The sequence below is a fragment of the Ursus americanus genome, chromosome X, assembly GCF_024610735.1.
Source record: "Ursus americanus isolate L20-20 chromosome X, mUrsAme1.1.p, whole genome shotgun sequence".
In the NCBI taxonomy this organism is placed as follows: domain Eukaryota; kingdom Metazoa; phylum Chordata; class Mammalia; order Carnivora; family Ursidae; genus Ursus; species Ursus americanus.
Genome location: NC_142164.1, coordinates 11287245 through 11303873, shown reverse-complemented (window position 1 = coordinate 11303873; position 16629 = coordinate 11287245).

Here is a 16629-nt window from a genome sequence, read left to right as displayed (position 1 = left end):
GACGGTCTCTTGATTCATCTGAATAACTGGATAGATGGTAGTGCCATTTACTAGAACACAAAGACAGGAGTGAGTAAGCATTAATCTTGGAGTGAAAAATCAGGCTCTTGGGTCATATTGAGTTTAAATTGTAATAGAGAACGTGTGGAGATATTAAGAATAAAGCAATCTGAAGTTCATAGCAGAGGTCAAAGCTGAAGCTATAAATTTGGTAAATGGATGATAGATAAAGCCATATGCTTGGGTGAGATTTTTTTAGAGATAAAGTATTTTTAGAGGAGAGTACTCCTCAATATTGGGGTTCTTCAACAATGAAAGGCCAAGAAAAGGAAGATGATACTGAGGTTTGGCCAGCTGGATGTGAAGAAAATCAGAAGAGTGTAATGTCCTGAGTGTTGAGAGATGAGAGGGTTTAAAGAAGGACTGTTTAAGACGGAAACAGAGGAGGGTCCACTGGATTTGGAAGCATGGGGATCATTGGTTAACTTAAGAAGAAGATTAGGGAATTCAAGTCAGTTACTTCTAATTTCTCAAAGGAAAATAAGGTGAAGCCATCCGCTATAAGTGTGTGAGTGAGGCTATAGTAGATTTGAGGAAAGAAGGAAAGGTACAGAATGGATATGGTGAAAGCAAATTTGCTAGGGAAATGTCGGATTGCTGGGCACTGTAGATTGCCCATGTGAGGCTTATGACAAGGGATTTAAAGAGAATTTTCCCAAGCAATATTCAGCTGTTAAGTTTTATATGTGAAGAAGTGATATTTTTGGGTTTAACCAAGGTTGAGATTTAATTCCTTGCTTAGAGGGATAGAAGGGCTAGGGTCTAAGAAAGACAGGGATAATGGTACCTAATTTGGATAAAGAAAGGAGGATGTAAAAATGGTGATGGGACTTGAAAATGCAATGGGGCCAATGGATTGGAGACTGTAAGTTGTCTGAAAAATTGTTGGAGTGGGGGTACAGGAGGAAGGATGAGAGGTTGAAATCAAGATTTCAGAAGTGGTGCAGTTATTCATAATGCATTGAGTATGCGTACATGAGAGTAAGTCACTTAGGTGAGGTGGAGGGAGAAAAGAACCGGAGAAAGTTAAGAAGCTATGAATATACAGTATGACATTCCATGTATGTGCTTATTGACATCCCTAAACATTATGACTGGAACAGAATTGGAAATGGTGTCAGCAAACCATAGCCTAAGTCCTTAATGAATGAAGAAGAGGCACTGAGAGGTCAGTAGTTGGCAACAACTAGGAAGGGTAGCAGGTGGTTTTGTCTGATGGCCTGGGCTTTAATGGAGCTTGGGATTTTGAAGAAAAAAACATGATTCTGAAGTAGCAGTGAGGAATAAGTCTGCCCCTGGCTCTGGATTCTAAGATTATGAGAGAAAAATATTCACCTTTGACAGCTGCCTGTTCTCATGGGACAGCCAGGTCTCAGTTAAGGTAAGGGGACGGAGGGATGGTTCTAGGAAGGGGTTGACGATATAAGAGAATAGATTAAATAGGAAACAAGTTCCCAAGAATTTAGAAAGGACAGGCAGGAGACTGAGTCAGACTAAGGAATATAGAAAGGAGTATAGGGAGGAAGGTGAGAGAGGTAAACAGGGATGCAAAGCATTATGAAACCAGTCATGATTTCTTATGGGCAGGTGGGCAATATGTTCAAGTTACAGATCCAAATATTATACTTAGTTCAATGGTTTGATAGTTGTCTGCATGTGAGTCGATGGCCTCATGGGTGAATAGGCAGTCCTGCTGCTTATCATGTTGTAGCTATCCAGAGCAGGAGGTCATATGATAGACACTCTCTTTCCCTACAGGAATAATTGAATCTTTCCAAAACACAGACTGGGACAGCGTCTCTTTATGCATATGAGTATGGAGAAATGATGGTGCCTAATGTGTTGCCACTGGGCTCTACATAACGTGCAGCTTCTGACCACCTGGAGTGCGTTTTCTACTGAGAATCTATGACCCATCACAAGCCGAAGAGCTATAAGCTAAACGTCCTGCTTTCAGGCATTGACTCCACTCCTTCAGAAATACAGCCAAACTCTGCTCTGATAGAGTTCTCTTTGGTGGTTCGAAGTATACTGCAAGGACACAGGAGTGTTGCTTTGGGATTACAAGGGAGTCAGGTTGTATTTTACCCTCCATCACCTCATGGCTGGATGGCAGTTATTATAGCACCCTTCATGGCAAGATTCCCACTTCCCATTCTAGGGGCCAACTACCCTCATTCTTCCCTCTACTTATTTTCCCATCCTACCTTTAGCCTCACATTTCTCCTCTAAAACTGGAAGGGCTTTTGTTTTGATGCATATTAGAGGTACCTTCTTTTAACTCTGCCAGGTTTCCTAGGGCAGGATTGGATCTGTCTCCACCAGCTCCTGGACAGTATTTGTTGACTGTGATCATTCCTTTACCTTGACGGCTCTACCCCTGGTTTCCATTCTGACGCATATTCAAGTATACTTCTTTTAAGGAGGCATGAATAAAAAAAGGTGCACAAATCATAAGCATGCAATTCCATACATTTTTACAATGTAAATACACTTATTTATGCATCAGTCATATCAAGTACCCCTCAGATCCTGTTTATGGTCCTTCCCTGTCACTAAGCCCCTCCTACCAAAGTAACTACCATCCTGAATATTATACTGCTCTCAGTGTCCCTTTTGCTCCACTCCCAGTCTTCTCAGTAGACTTAACGAAGGTCGGTTATGTCTACCCAATTTGCAGTCTCCTTACGGAAAGCAAGACTATATTGTAGACTTTCTGATTTGGGATATTTGAAGCACTTCATCCAGCAACTCAAAGTAAATATTCTTTCTTAATCTGAATGAATCCAATTATGAAACTTATAAAGATAAGATGAATTTCTCCCATAACGCTTGGGCAGCAAAAGACGCATTCTGGTGTTGGTGGGATATGTTTAGGCATGGTTACTAAAATGGTGTCTTACTACAAGAATTGTCCAAGTATCTACAGCCTGGCTTAAAATGTTACATAAGCTAATTTCAAGGGTTTTCTAGTTTGACTAGGGTCTAGATAAGTTGCTGATGGGGACAAGGTCTTTCTTTGTGCTTATTAGGTATAGAGATTACATTTGGATTTAACATTCTCCACCATCTTGTACCTCATGCTCCAATCAGTTCCAAAATACTTTTCTTTTCACATTCACACAGGATGCCATGTTTCCCTCTCATCTCCCCCTCACCCCTACCATTACATCTCTGATCTCATATCCTACTGCTCTCTCTCTTTTTCACTCAGCTCGCACCTCAAACATGGCAGGACAACTCCCATATTGGATCTTTGTACTTGCTGTTCCTTCTACATGGAACGCTCCCCTATAGCTATACAAATAGCTCACCCCCACATTTCTTTAAATTTTTAAATTAATTGTCACTTTCTCCGTGGAGCCTTTTTTGGATGTTTCTATCTAAGATGTTAATCCTCATTCCAGACATTTTGTTTTCCCTTCCCATGCTCTGTTTTTCTCTCCACAGGTGCAAGAATATTTGTTCATCTGTTTTGGTCATCACTATATGTGTAACACCTAGGACAGTGCTTGGCACATAGTAAATATCAATATCTGAAGATGGGATCACCCTGTTGAAGCAGCATTATCTCTAACCGAGCCCAGGCTGACAATGAATACGACTATGATGATCTACTAGAAATGCCATCCAGTGCTGCTTCACGGCACCTAGTTTTGCCTTTAATGAATGAGTTATTACCAGTCCATAGTAGAAAAAATATGCTATACGTAAATTCTTCAAACCTAGTTTTTGGTGCTCATTGTAACACCAATAATCATTTACTCAGGTCCCCATTGTTGGACATAGAGATTGTTTTCAATCTTTGATGCTATAAATAGTGCAGCAATAAACACCTTTGTACTATAATCTTTGTTTGACTTCTGTTATATTCGTTTTGGTATTCCTTGTATACCTAAGATAGTTTTGTGCTGATGAAAGCCAGTACATAATTGTTGGTTACATAGAATTTAACCTGACTGGCTAGAGATGCTTACTGTCCTGTAGTCAGTTACCACTTGCTGTTTTCCATTTTCTGCCAGTGCTAGATCAACCAGTCATTAAGACTTGGTGGATATTTCTTTCATTCAGCAGTAAATAAATTTTGAGCATATGTTATATGTCAAACACTGTTTTAGGCACCGTGGATACGTTCACTCATATGTGGAACATAAGGAATAGCCTGGAGGACCACAGGGGAAGGGAGGGAAAACTGAATGGGAAGAAATCAGAGAGGGAAACAAACCATGAGAGACTCTGGACTCCGGGAAACAAACTGAGGATTACAGAAGGGAGGGGGGTGGGGGAATGGGGTAGCCGGGTGACGGGTATTAAGGAGGGCACGTGTTGTGATGAGCACTGGGTGTTATACGCAAATAATGAATTGCTGACCACTACATCAAAAACTAATGATGTACTATATGCTGGCTAACTGAACATAATTTTAAAAAAAAAGGAAAAAAATGGCCTGGATCTCTATCCTCATGGAGCTTAAAGTCAAGTAGGGATAACTGTCCTTAAATAGACACATACGATGCTTAATTTTATATGTCAACTTGACTAGGCTATAGTGCAGCATTGTTCAGCCAAACACCAGTGTAAATGTTGCCGTGGAAGTTTTTTCTTTAAAGAAAATGTGATTAACATAGAACTTAGTAGGGGTGGCTCAGTTGTTAAGCATCTTACTTTTGATTTCAGCTCAGATCATGATCTCAGGGTTGTGAGATGGAGCCCCATGACAGGTTCCACGCTGAGCATGGGGCCTGCTTGAGATTCTTTCTCTCCTTCTCCCTCTGCCCCTCTCCCGCCACTTGTGTGCGTTCTCTCTTTCTCTCTAAAAACAAACAAAAATCCCATATAACTTAGTATACATTGAGTAAAGCAGATTGCTCTCCATGGTGTGGGTGGGCCTCATCAAATCAACTGAAGGCCTTGAGAAGACAAAGGCTGATGGTTCCCCAAGGAGAAGGAATTAATCTCAAGACTGCAACACAGATATCTTGTCTGTGTTTCCAACCTGCAAAATTCAGACTCAAGACTCCAGTATCAACTCTTACCTGAATTTCCAGCTTGCTGGACTGGAACTCTGGCACAACATGTATATAATTATTAGATATAGATTATGATAAGTGCTATGAATTGTATGTCTATAAGTGGGACCTATTGTAAATCAGCAGTCAGAGGATACCTCTTTAAAGAAGTAACTTTTTAAGAAATTTGCTAGATAAATAGAAGTTTCGCAGGCAAAGAAGACAGATTTGTGAAAGGAAAAGTAGCTCGAAATGTGAACATTCTATGATGAAAGAGATTGGTTCATTTGTGATTGGACTGTGTTGAATGAACAGGTGAGTGTTGTGAGATGAGGCTGAAGAGTCAATCAGGGGTCAACTATGCAAAACCGTGTAAGTCATGATTGTGACATTTTCCTGAAGGCACTTTGTAGCAGTCTGGCCTTGGGAAAGTCACTTAATCTTCCTGAGCCTCTTTTTCCTGATTTGTAACATGGGGGTAACAAAACGTCCTCTAGATAAGAAGTCAATCACATAATGTATGTAAAGGACATAGCCCAGTGCTTGGTACAGAATAAGTGCTCAAGCCATGGATACTGTCATTCTCTTCTCAGTTAAATCCTACCCAGTCTTTAAGATGCAATTCAACACCTGTGCTCTCCATGCGGACTTTCTGGACAAATCTGGTATGCCCTGATCTTTTTCTTCTTTGAAGTCGAATTGTGCCAGGAGTGTTTTTGAGGTTCCCCCTTTATTGTTTAAATCTGTCACCTCCTCCAGCTTATTTCTAAGTGGTCCAAGGATAGAACCTATGTCTACCAGTTTTCTGTAGGCTCTGTTTCACCACAGTAATTTGTTTAAATGGCTGGTAACTTGTGCTTTTGATTGCTTCTCTCATGGCGAGTTCCCTTCACTGTATCAGTTAGCCTTTTTAGCCACAGGCACACCTTTGCAATAGGGTCACCTGGGGTTAGAGACACAGTTAGAGACCTGGGAGGTGAGTAAAACCCAACTGGCTTACATGGGAAACAGAAGCCAGGACCTTCATCTTGAGCGCAAGGAAACATATGACCCTTCAGGATATGGCACAAGCATTTTGGATTGTCATAGTTTCATAGCTGATACCAAAAGACATCATTCAACTTGCTTTCTACCTTTTGCTCTTTTTGTGTGTTTGTTTGTTTTACTTTCCCCAGAAGATCTGATAAAGATATGCCTATGTTTGCATCTCATTTCTCTGTGCTGTCTTTTATGGAGTTGTTTTGTATGAGTACCAGGGAAGAGTAGAGGCCAATGATTCAGATTTATTATAAACATTTAATTTGTTAAGTCATGAGCAAACTTTAGAGAAGTTCAGCTTCCTGTCTTTCAGTTAAGGAAGAGAAAGAATTCCTTTCAGCCTACTTGTCACTTGCTCATTCCCAGGCTATTTCTGAATGCCAAGGCCAACCTGTGGGAAATCCCAAAGTTTTACTGGCTCTCATTCTCAGCAGAGCTGGGCGGTATGTTTCTATATACCTGATACTTCCTTCAGCTACTAGGGGAATTTTTTTAATGCTAGTCAGCATATTTCCAAACTTCAACGGCATACCAAAAAGCCTTGAAATAATGATTTACCTCTCTTCCTATTTGTATATAGCAAATATTTCATACTAAGTGGAACATGGAATGTGGAAACTGGAAAATCACACAATAGCAAATTTTAAATTGAAGAATTAGATGCATTTACTTAAAGGAATGATCCGATTAGCAGTGGCTATCACTAAAGTTGCAGTTCAATTTAACATGGCATATGCTCAATAAAGTCAAACATCTCCTTTTCTTAGAGGCATTTTTTATTTGCATTGGTTTCTACTGCCAGCAACTCTGAATCCTTAGGGAAGAAACATTAAGAGCTATACGTTGCCTCATGAGTAAACTAGTTTCTGTTTGGTGTGTTGGCTCAAATGATGCTGGATTTTCAAGTCAGAATGTCATCGGTGTTATTGGGTGATGGTTCTTGTGATTAAAAATGATTTAGACTATTTAGAATAAAGGCAAAAATTAAATGGGTCATAGGAACATGAAAAAATTGTGTCTCAAGCCAGTGTTTACATTCTGAGTGGAAGATTAACGTGAGGTGGCTTCTACCTTGAGCAAATGGGGACCTTCTCAGTGAGAAGAGAGATGGATTAATCAAGAACCGAGTAAAGCTCTAACAGCCATGCTTCTGGGCTAGGAAGCAGAGCACCTGAGTTTGACCCCCTGGATCTACCCACTCACTGGCTTGCCTCACCAGAGGCAAGTCACTTATTTTTTTTGGAATCTCTGTTTTCCATGGGAATCATTAACATTTTGAGTAGTAAAGGAAATAATAGAAATAAAAAATAATTTCTGATATAGTGAAAACACCTGGCTTAAATCAGAACAGGAATCTGACAACATATTGGAAATCACAAGACTGTATTACAAATCATAACTATTTTTCATTAGTTATTTACTAACTACAAAAGCACTTTGAAGTAATTATCTTCTTAATCTCTAAAACTTCACCTTATTGTCATATTTTCATGTTTCCTTCCTTATGGCTATTCTGAAGGAGAATATAAACAAAGAATAATTTGGATGTCATCCTAAATCTTTAGGGTTTTCTTTTTGTTTTCTTTGACAGAGAGATGGAGTTTGTCTGTTGTTATAGCAGAGGCACAAATCTGGTCACTAACTTATTTGGTCATTAATTTCCATTGTCTCTGCCAACCACATCTTTTTTTTTTTTTTTAAAGATTTTATTTATTTGTTTGACAGACAGAGACAGCCAGCGAGAGAGGGAACACAGCAGAGGAGTGGGAGAGGAAGAAGCAGGCTCCCAGTGGAGGAGCCTGATGTGGGGCTCGATCCCAGAACGCTGGGATCACGCCCTGAGCCGAAGGCAGACGCTTAACGACTGCACCACCCAGGCGCCCCCCAACCACATCTTTTATTAAAACAAAACTCATTGGCTTATACTTTACCTATCTTTGGGGACATTCTGATATTTCTTTTGTGGAGCTGAGAGAGAAACACTTGGCCTTTTTATATGTCCAATATCACACTACCCTCTGGACATTTAATACACGTGTGTATTATCATTTCTATTTCTATTAGTAAGAGTCTTCTGTGTGTTGCTAAGTCTTCTCTTAGGTTATGAATAATACACATTATGTACCCTCTTCCTAGAATGATTCTGTTACCCTGCTGCAGCTAGGATATATTTTATGCCTTACCTGGCCTTTCTAGATCCTCATAGGTTTGCTCACATTTATATTACCAAAATTATTCTCACACTAAAATGCTAGCACCGTGTCCATATCTAATCCATGACTGAATTGACCATTATTGTGAATGTGCTTGGCATCTGCAATTTCTGATATAGTTTAAAAATATGAATATCACTTTGCTCCCCATAACAATTTTAGATCTTCCGCAAGGCACATAGCTTTCCTCTATCTGCATGCTAATTATTTAATAAATCCATTTATTGCCTCCTAAAGTAGTTTGCTTAACAGGAACAACGTATCATATTTCCATATAAAGTGCTTATAAAAATAAGATGGAATTGAATGTTTCCAGAGGAGAATGATTATGAGGTTGAGCTTTTCAAAGCTACAGTATTAATTCATAAAATTATTTCAATATATTTCAAATTATTAACATTGCACTGAAAATGTTGTTGGCTACTGGCTGGAACTTGACATAAAATGTCTCATTCATGCAGCACTTTGATTTCATAAGCTTTTGTTAAAATAGTCATTTATTAAACTCGGACAGGGGAATATCTTCTTAGGGTATTTTTTCCCTAGTTTTATTATTTTTTTCTTCGAAGTTTTTACTTAAATTCCAGCTAGTTAATATACAGCGTAATATTAGTTTCAGGTGTAGAATTCAGTGATTCATCACTTACATACAACACCCGGTGCTCATCACAAGTGCCCTCCTTAATCCCCATCACCTACTTAACCCGTCTTCCCACCGACCTCCCTGCAGTAACCATCAGTTCGTTCTATTTAAGAGTCTGCTTCTTGATTTGCCTCTCTTCCCCCCCGCCATGTTCATTTGTTTTGTTTCCTTTTTAAAAAAATCCTTTTTCATATCTTTTAATAGCAACGACTTACACATTTTTTCTTTTTCTTTTTTTCTCCTAAGATTTATCTATTTATTTGAGAGAGAGAGAGAGAGAGAGAGAGAGAGAGAGAGAGAGAGAGAGAGAATGGGAGCAGGGAGAGGGGCAGGGGAAGAGGGAGAGAAAATCCTCAAGCAGACTCCCTGTTGAGCATGGAGCCCAACTTGGGGACTCATCCCAGGACTCTGAGATCGTGACCTGAGCTGAAACCAAGCCAGGTCCCCATCTGAGCCACTCAGGCACCCCTGTTTTGTTTCTTAAATTCCATATATGAATGAAATCATATGGTATTTGTCTTTTTCTGACTGACTTATTTCGCTTAGCATAATGCTCTGTAGCTCCATCCACATCATTGCAAATGGCAAGATTTCATTCTTTTTATGGCCAAGTAATATTCCATCATATATATATATATATATATATATATATATATATATATATACATACATACATACACATACCACAACTTCTTTATCCACTCATCAGTCAATGGACATTTAGGCTCTTTCTATAATTTGGCTATTGTTGAAAATGCTGCTATAAACATTGGGGTGCATGGATCTCCTTGAATCAGTATTTTTTTATCCTTTAGGTAAATACCTAGAAGTGCAATTGCTGGATTGCAGGGTAGCTCTATTTTTAACTTCTTGAGGACCATCTATACTGTTTTCCAGAGTGGATGCACCAGTTTGCATTCCCACCAAAAGTGCAAGAGCTTCCCCTGTCTCTGCATCCTTGCCAACACATGGTTTCCTGTGTTGTTAATTTTGGCCATTCTGACTGGCATGAAGTGATATCTCAGTGTAGTTTTCATTTGCATTTCCCTGATAATGAGTGATATTGAACATCTTTTCATGTGTCTATTAGCCATCTGGATGTCTTCTTTGTTTTTATTTTTTAATTTATTTGATTTGATTTATTTTATTTTATTATGTTATATTAGTCACCATACAGTATTGCAGGGAGCACTGGGTGTTATATGCAAACAATGAATCATGGAACACTACATCAAAAACTAAGGATGTACTACTGTATGGATGTCTTCTTTGGAAAAAATGTCCATGTCTTCTGCCCATTTTTTAACTGGATTATTTGTTTTGGGGGTTTTGAGTTGTATATATATCTTTATATATTTTGTATATATACCTTCATAAATTTTGGATACTAGCCCTTTATCAGATATGTCATCTGCAAATATCTTCTCCCATTCCATGGGTTGTCTTTTAGTTTTGTTGATCGTTTCCTTTGCTGTGCAGAAGCTTTTTATCTTGATGAAGTTGCAAAAGTTCATTTTTGCTTTGTTTCCCTTGCCTCAGGAGACATATCTAGTAAGAAGTTGTCACGGCCCACGTCAAAGAGGTTACTGCCTGTGTTCTCCTCTAGGATTTTGATGGTCTCTTGTCTCACATTGAGGTCTTTCATCCATTTTGAATTTATTTTTGTGTATGGTGTAAGAAAGTGGTCCAGTTTCATTCTTTTGCATGTTGCTGTCCAGTTTTCCCAACATTATTTGTTGAAGAAGCTGTCTTTTTCCCATTGAATATTCTTTCCTGCTTTGTCAAAGACTAGTTGACCACAGAGTTGTAGGTTGATTTCTGGGTTTTCTATTCTGTTCCATTAATCTATGTGTCTGTTTTTGTGCCAGTGCCATGCTGTCTCGATCACTACAGCTCTGTAATATAACGAAGTCCAGAATTGTGATGCCTTCAGCTTTCCGTTTCTTTTTCAAGATTGCTTTGGCTATTCTGGCTCTTTTGTGTTTCCATACAAATTTTAGAATTGTTTCTTCTTGCTCTGTGAAAAATGCTGGTCGTATTTTGATAAGGAGTGCATTAAACGTGTAGTTTGCTTTGGGCAGTATAGACATTTTATCAATATTTGTTCTTCCAATTCTTGAGCATAGAATGTTTTTCAATTTCTTTGTGTCATCTTCAACTTCTTTCATCAGCATTTTATAGTTTTCAGAGAACAGATCTTTACCTCTTTGCTTAGGTTTATTCTTGGTATCTTATGGTTTTTGGTGTGGTTGTAAATGGGATTGATTACTTGATTTCTCTTTCCACTGTTTCATTATTGGTGTATAAAAATGCAACAGATTTCTGTACATTGATTTTGTATCCTGCAACTTTACTGAATTTGTATATGAGTTCTAGCAATTTTTTGGTGGAGTCTTTTGGGTTTTCTATACAGAGTATCATGCCATGTTGTCTGTAAATAGTGAAAGTTTGACTTGTTCCTTGCTGACTAGATGCTTTTCAATTTTTTTTTTAAGATTTTATTTATTTATTTGACAGAGATAGAGACAGCCAGCGAGAGAGGGAACACAAGCAGGGGGAGTGGGAGAGGAAGAAGCAGGCTCACAGCGGAGGAGCCCGATGTGGGGCTCGATCCCATCACGCCGGGATCACGCCCTGAGCCGAAGGCAGACGCCTAACCGCTGTGCCACCCAGGCGCCCCTAACTAGATGCTTTTTATTTCTTTTTGTTGTCTGATTGCTGAGGCTAGGATTTGCAGTACTATGCTAAATAACAATGGTGAGAGCGGACATCCCCGTCTTCTTCCTGACTGTAGGGAAAAGCTCTCAGTTTTTCCTCATTGGGGATGATATTAGCTGTGGGTTTTTTGTATGTGGCCATTATTATATTGAGGCATATTCCTTCTAGCCCTACTTTGTTGAGGGTTTTTATCATGAATGGATGTTGTACTTTGTCAAATGCTTTTTCTGCATCTATTGAGAGTGTCATATGGTTCTTACCCTTTCTTTTATTAATGTGGTGTATCACATTGATTGGTTTGTGAATATTGAACAACCCTGGCAGCCCAGGAATAAATCCCACTTGATCGTGGTGAATGATTTTTTAACATACTGTTACATTTGATTTACTAGTACTTATTGAGAATTTTTGCAACCATGTTCATCAGGGATATTGGCCTGTAGTTCTCTTGTTTAGTAGAGTCTTTGGTTTTGGTATTAGGGTGATGGTTTTGGTATTAGGGTGATGCTGGTCTCACAGAATGAATTTGGAAGTTTTCCTTCCATTTCCATTTTTTTGGAATAGTTTGAAAAGACTAGGTATTAACTCTTCTTTAAATGTTTGCTAGAATTCCCCTGGGAAGCCATCTGGCCCTTGAGTTTTGTTTGTTGGGAGATTTTTGATACTGATTCAATTTCTTTGCTCATCTTTCTATTCAAGTTTTCTATTTCTTCCTGTTACAGCTTTGGTAGTTTATATATGTCTAGGAATTTATCCATTTCTCATAGGTTGTCTAATTTGTTGGCATATAATTTTTCTTAATATTCTCTTGTAATTGTATTTCTGTGGTGTTGGTTGGTATTTCTCCTTTCTCATTTGTGATTTTATTTATTTTTTTCCTTTCTCTCTCTCTCTCTTTTTTTGATAAGTGCAGGGTTCTACGGGAGAGGCAATGAAGTATGAGCCATGGCATATCACAGACACACATCTATCTCCATAGATATCAGAAGTGATTCATAACATGGACTTATTTCACCAGACCTTAGTACTCATTGTGTACCTTGATCTGAATCATTTTATTTCTGACACCCCCACCACTTGTGTATATGCACTAACCTCTTTGTACTTCGAGTGCTATATATGTTTAAAGTACTGTTATAGAATTTTGCAAAAAGCTAATGTTCTTTAGTAAAATTGTTTCTGAGTGATAGAATGGAGTTTAAAACTAGGGCAAACACCCAAACCAGCAAAGATTTGTAAAGTAGTTCTGTTTTGCACCCACGTCAATAATCTAGCTTGTCTCTAGCTCTAGAAAGGACTGGGAAGCACCTGAGGATTTGGCAAGTCTTTGGTGGTGGAAATTGGGGTGTGAGTCTCAGGTTGAGGGACAATAAGACGCAGGAAAGCTGAGAGGTAGGCATGGTGTTGGGAGGAAAAGAGGCTCACCGCATAGATTAGGAAGGTAAATTTTTGTCAGGTGATTTGAGATAGTCAAACTGATTCATTTACTGACATTCTTAGAACTGAAAATCTGTACTTTGGAAATACTGTGTTTTTTAAAGATTTCATTTATTTATTTGAGGGGGGGGTGAACAGGGAGGCTGATGTAGGGCTCGATCCCAGGACCCTGGGATCATGACCTGAGCTAAAGGCAGATGCTTAAATGACTGAGCCACCCAGGTGCCCCGGACATATTGTTTATCCCCACTTGTATTTTGTATCTGTATTTTATGTCAATTTAATTTTTATATTTCCATGGCATGTAGTAAAACTCTTGGTTAATGTCACCCTGCTCCACTCTTCAAAATACATTCTAGTCTGAATGTAGACTGGCATTTTAGTAAGGGAGTCTTTTTGGAAAATAAAAGAAGAAGGAAGGCATTAGGGGCTGCCAGTGGAGTCAACCTTTTTATTCTGTGAACTCTTTGGGGCCTCTTGCTTTGGAATTCAGGGACATCTTGGTGCCTTGTTTAAAAAGAAAGGCCATCCCTTATTTGTGATACAGTGTTCTTGGGTAGGAGTGCAAGTTATCTCCTTCACTAGGCTCCAGTCACACAGGAAAGCCCAGGTTAGACTTCATTTATACTTTGGGAGCAGAGTAGAGCAGAGATCTACATGCACTCAACTTGCTCATTTATCATGTACCAAGTATTAACTGAGTGTCAGGTACTGTTTTAGGGTGAAGGGGTAATGGGAAATGAGACAGGCAGTCCCTGCCCTCATAGACAATAATACGTTATTTTACTTTGATTTACATATCATCATCTGAGAGGGACTGGCAAAGGAGCACCAAGAAAAGTACACTTGACTAAGAATAGTACCACTAATTCTCTTAATTCTCTTCTAGGGAGCCCCAAAGTCTCCTATTAGACATTTAGTTCAGCAGATATTTATCAAGTGTTGGCTCTATATGTTAGGCCCTGTGCTGGGAACTACAGACCCAGATGACCAAGTTCTTTGAGACTTATCGGGGGAGGTCTCTATTAAAACCCATGTAATGTCTGGGATGGAGAATATGGTTACTACCAATTTAAAGCATTTCAACATTAATCACATGATTAGTCCCTGGCTAATGCTGGGCCCTATTTAAATGATATATAAGACAAGGGCAAGTTCACTTTATTAGCTGTGTGTATATGGCAGCAGAGTCAGGTAGGAGGTAGGGGGATGGTACAGTTCTAAAGCACGGCAGGCTACATGTCCAACTTGGAAGGGGAAATATCTTCTTAGGGTATTATCTACATGTGTTTCTTTTCAAAGACCCAGTACAAAATGGAAATGCAGAGCCCCTTGTTCAAAAGGAAGGAAAAAGTGACATTAAAGGAACAAAACTATAAAGCTTTTCCCTTTAAAAATATTTGATTACTTACGAAACATATTAGGAGTAATAGTGATATATGAGTAAGAACATAACCTTTCAAAATGCAAAAATATTTTGGTGCCGTAATTTGTTAAATACAATAAGTGGTAATGATGATAATACTTATCAGCATATCACAAGACTTCTTGTTCATGTTTCTGCAAACTTATTAATTATATAATCCAAATTTATACTTATAACAAGTTTCTCTTCTTTTTAAAAAAAGATTTATTTATTTATTTTATATATAGAGAGAGCACTTGCATGCATAAGAGGGGGAAGGGGCAGAGGGAGAGGGAGACTCTTAAGCAGAATCCCCACTGAGTGCAGAGCCCAGCATGGGGCTCAATCCTAGGACCCTGAGATCCTGACCTGAGCCGGGATTCAGAGTCAGCCGCTTAACCTACTGAGCCACCCAGGCGCCCCTTAACAAGTTTAATTTCAATTGATATAATTGAAAGCATAATCAATCGTTCTTGGCAAATGCAAGATTGCAAGTAAGTTTTGATGATTTTTAATTCTGAGAAGGATCTTTCTGCTGATACAACTGTTACTAGAGATGTTAAGAGTATTTTTTAGGTTGTGACAACACTGGAATACATTTTTAATGAATCATTTCAAAATACAAATTTTAGTGCATTCTGAGCTGATGAGTCTCACAAAAGAAGTTTTTCTAAAAAGATTCAACTTCCCATACAAAAGATAGAGGGAGAAAGAAAACAAGAGAGAGGCACAGACACTCAGAATGCTATCTTTACAGACGTAGGCCTGCATTCAACTCCTGACTCCTCTCTTACTAGATGAGTGACCCTAACCAAATCACTTAAACTCTCTGACCCTACATTTTCTTTTCGGGAAAATGAGAATAATTATGGTACACAACTCTTTTTTGTATTAATCAACAAATACTTCTGGAGAACCTATTCTGTATCTGGCACTGTTCTAGGTGCTGGAGGTCCCTCGATGGGCCTACATTCTTGAAGGGAACACACAAAATAAACAAAATATGTAAGAGAAAATTTTAGTATATCATATGGAATAAGTGCTGTAGGAAAAAAGCATGAAAGGTTAGGGAGTACTGGGATAGGGAGAAGAAAGTCATTTTAACTAGAGTGGTCAGGGAAGGCTTCTCTGATTAGATAGTATTTGAGCAGAAACTGGAAGGTGAGGGGAAAGGCCATGCAGATTCTTAGAAAAGAGCATTCCAAGGAGAGAGCAGAGCCAGTGCAAAGACCAGGAAGAACTGAAGGGAACCATATGGAGGGCAGTTTGGTAGATCATGTAGGCCTCATAGGCTGCTGCCAAGACTTCGGTTTTTACTCTGAGTGAAATTGGGAGCCATAGCAGAGTTTTGAGCAGGGTAATGACGTAGTGTACTTCAGGTTTTCAAAGGATCACTCTGGCTGCTGTGTTGAGAATAAATTGAGGTAGTGAAAAGGTAGAAAGAGGGAGACTAGTGCGGAAGTGATTGCCATAATTGAGTGAGAGATGATGAGAAATAGTATTGAAGGGGATTAAAAGTGGGCCTACCCTGAGGCGCCTGGGTGGCACAGCGGTTAAGCGCCTGCCTTCGGCTCAGGGCGTGATCCTGGCGTTGTGGGATCGAGCCCCACATCAGGCTCCTCCGCTATGAGCCTGCTTCTTCCTCTCCCACTCCCCCTGCTTGTGTTCCCTCTCTCGCTGGCTGTCTCTATCTCTGTCGAATAAATAAATAAAATCTTAAAAAAAAAAAGTGGGCCTACCCTGGGTAGATTTTGACAGCAGTGTGACAGGATTTTCTGACAGACAAGATGTGGGGTCAGAGAGAAAGAGTGGAGTTGAGGAGACTTCATGTTTTTTGGTCTGAGCAACACAAAGCTTCAATGAGACAGCAAACGAACAGCTCAGCAGAGTGCCTCGTACGTAGCTGGTGCTTGATCAATTCCTATCATTTCTAGACGATCCTCAGAATCCACGGGCCAATGCATACAAAATGGACCACATCACTATCATAACCTACATATCCCTCACTCTTTGCTCTCCTAGCTTGGCTCACCAGTCAACCTACCTTCACTTAAATTGACATTCAAGGAAAGAGCCCTAGACTGATTGTCAGGAACCCAGAATCCT